We start from the raw sequence: 3,549 nt of genomic DNA, 5'->3' as shown, positions 1-3,549 counted from the left end.
TCTTAAAACCCATAGATGAGTAAAACCATTCTGCTTCTTTCTCTCTCTCTCTCTCTCTCTCTCTCTCTCTCTCTCTCTCTCTCTCTCTCTCTCTCTCTCTCTCTCTCTCTCTCTCTGACTTATTTCACTCAGCATAATAGATTCCATGTACATCCATGTATAGGAAAATGTCATGACTTCATCTCTCCTGACTGCTGCATAATATTCCATTGTGTATATGTACACAAAGAAACATCATTTTTCTTAAAATAAGCATATTATAAAGCATAATAGGCTTAGGTTATACCATGTGTATGGCTTTAGAAAAATAATAATATCAATCTATGGCATTTGTATGCTCCTCACCAGAACTGCCTTGAGTAGCATTGATGGCCCATTGAGCACTGGTAACACTGCCAGATCCTCATTGCTAGGGATGATCCATATTCTTTTAAACAAAACTAAGAAAAAATCCCCAAGATTGTGGAGATAGAGTTGAGTCGTGCCTTCTTTACCATGTTGGTTAAATTGAAACAAATCATCTGTTTCTTAAAAGTCTTTTCCATAGTTTTGGTTTTTCTGTACATTAGGTGGTGAGTAATTGTTTAATAACTTACAAGTAGTGGAGATAATATAGAACAATAAAAACTATCATAAACTTCTATGTGAAGTTTAAATTGCTGAGCTGCTGTCGAAAAGATTTTATCACTATTTATAATTTGCAAGAATATTGTATTTGTTGGTCCCCTAAATTCATGTCTAGACAAGTAAGTTAAAGGAATATGCACTGTGCACAGGATGTATGTACAAGAATATTCATTTTGGTACCAGAGATATAGTATACAAGTAACTTGCCTCATCTGTAGTTAATCCTGATTTGAGCTCCAGCAATGCATGTCCAAGAGTCATATCTGAGCAAAGAACAAATCCAGGAGTAAGTCCTGAGCACTACTGGATATGGCCTGAAAACAAACAAGCAAAAATAATATTTATTTCAACATATTTCTAATAAGTTGAAATAAAAGTTAATGCACATGCACAACAAAAATAGAATGGATAAAAAGTGTATTACTGTAGAATAATTCGTCTAATAAAACTCTCAGGGTCCAGAGTGATGTACAGCAGGTAGGGCAATTGCCTTGCATGTAGCCAACCCAGGTCACTGACCCAGATTAGAGTTTCACCATCTGATAAGGAGCCTCTGCTAGGAGTTATTCCTGAGTTCAGGGCAAGGAGTAACCCCTGCACACTTTTAGGTATGTGCCTTTCCCTAAATAAAAGGCTCACAAAATTTTTTTCAAGATAATATTCTAGAGATGTGTGACCTTGAGAGGTGGAACTAAAGACAATGGAAACTCTACGGGCCTCAGAACTGTTAGCATTACTGTAAGAAAGAATGTGAACTGCCTCCATTTAGGGATATTCCCAGAAACAATCTTATATGGGAGAAACGTCTTTTGTCAGGTTAAACATCTAGAGGTAAGATTTGTTCTATAGCCATTCTCTCCTTGTCATTTAAACTAGCCTCCTGAATCATAATAAAACATACATTATCAAACATAAACAGTGAAATCAAACAAATTAGAATCACATTCACATACTCTGTATTAAGAAAAATTAAATATTGAAGAATTGTATAATTGAATTGTATTGATTATTTTTTAAAAAGGAAGAAAAGTTCAATGTTTTTAGAAAGAGAAAGAAAAGTTTCTTGCTCTAAAAATAGACTAAAGTAAGGATCTCTTTCATGCAGCCAACCTCAGTTCTATTCCTGGTACATATGATCCCCTGTACCCCAGAAGTGATCTCTGAGCACAGAGCCTGTAAGTCCTGGACATCAATGATTGTGGCCCCAACCCTCCCCTCCCAAAGTTTATTTTCTAGGATTATAGGATCAAATTAAAAAAAAAAAAGCCTAAAAACAAAAACAAAACCCTAAAGTGTGTAATTTTTTTTTCTTTCGAATCAGATAGGAGCAATCAGGGTGTTGCAGGCCCCGACTACCAGGAGGCGCTAATCACACGTCATGCGGGCTCCGCTCATCATTTTCTCGCTGCCCTCCTCCCTGAGTAAGGATTATCCTACCCGACGATTTAAAAAAAAAAAAAAAACCCTGAAGTGTGTAATTTTTAAGTGCTTTGGGGCATGCTATTTTTCCAGCACTTTAATTATCTATTTAAATATTTAAAATAGGAACCGGAGCAGTGGCGCAGCAGTAAGGTATTTACCTTGCACGTGGCTGTCCCAGAACTGACAGTGATTCGATCCCCCAGCATCCCATATGGTCCCCCAAGCCAGGAGTGATTTCTGAGTGCATAGCCAGGAGTAACCCTTGAGTGTACTGGGTGTAAAACAAAAGAAAAAAAAACATATTCACTTAATAAATGTAACAAAACAAAATCATTAACATGCAAAAGTCAATAACATCCATAATTATGGTAAGTAAATGTATTTCAATAAGATATCATTGTACCAACCATGCAGAAACAAGATTGTTGGGTTAAAAACGGTTTGCCCTGTCCTCTGGTGTATTTGTATTGTAGTACAGGAGGCTCTATGCAGGCAACAATCCAGTGGTCATATCAGCCCTTCTCTCTTCACACTGGCAGACAGTTTGGGTAGCGTTTGGACCCTATTGAATACTGTGCTGGTGCTCCAATTTAGTTGCAGCCAGGGTTGATTGACACTTTGAGTATTGATGTTTGCATGGCTGAATCTGAGATCCTTTGGAGTACAAGAACAAGCCTTTTCCCTCCAAGCTTGGAGTGAGCAGTTTAAACAAATTGAGGGAGTCTGTGACGGCTGTTCATTGAGACATGGTGCCTGGCTGGCTTAGAATTTAGAAGGACCTTAAGAGCTTTGGCAAGGGTGATTCTACATTTTTTCCTTGTGCTTATTGTCAAATCACATGTTCCTTGGGCTTTGGGTATTCACCCATTTAAGAGCTTCATATCTTTGTGATCTGGGTTTCTTTCTTTTTTGGAGGGGTGTCACACCCAGCAGCACTCAGGGGTTACTCCTGGCTCTATGCTCAGAAATCGCTCCTGGCAGGCTCGGGAGACCATCTGGGATGCCGTGATTTGAACCACCCTCCTTCTGCATGGAAGGCAAATGCCCTACCTCCATGTTATCTCTCTGGCCCTGTGATTTGGGTTTCTTAATGCCATTTCTTGTGTGTTTTTTTTAACTTGCTCATATCTGTGCCTGATGCTTCTCACCCCACTTGATTGTGAAAAAGAAAGAAGTGAATTATATTTTGCTTACAAAATGAGACCTCTAAGTCCACACATTATTTTGGGGGATGAAAAGACTTCAAAGCCACTTTGCTTGACATGTATTTAAATATTATTTCCCAAATAGAGTTGTCATGTCTGCATTCTGCCAGCTCCATAGATTCAATTTATTATCGAAAGAGATGAAAATCAAGCTGTGAAAAATGATGGGTAAACAGCCAAACAGCTGAAAGCTAGCAATCTTGGGAGGAGAGGGTGTGCCAAATCCTCACTGCTGCACCAATCACCCACAATCGCCAAAGGCTCTGCTTTACCACTTATATACATGGCTTTCTGC

At 38.6% G+C, this 3,549-nt stretch overlaps 1 pseudogene; it reads right to left on the bottom strand.

Annotated features, from left to right (window-relative positions):
• Nucleotides 1-1,943: 1,943 nt before the first annotated feature.
• LOC125999635 (uncharacterized) lies at nt 1,944-2,071 on the bottom strand (annotated as a pseudogene).
• Nucleotides 2,072-3,549: the final 1,478 nt, after the last annotated feature.

Source organism: Suncus etruscus, chromosome X, assembly GCF_024139225.1.
Source record: "Suncus etruscus isolate mSunEtr1 chromosome X, mSunEtr1.pri.cur, whole genome shotgun sequence".
NCBI classification, from domain to species: domain Eukaryota; kingdom Metazoa; phylum Chordata; class Mammalia; order Eulipotyphla; family Soricidae; genus Suncus; species Suncus etruscus.
Note: the sequence above shows the minus strand (reverse complement) of the source record. Positions and strands in the feature narration are given on the sequence as shown.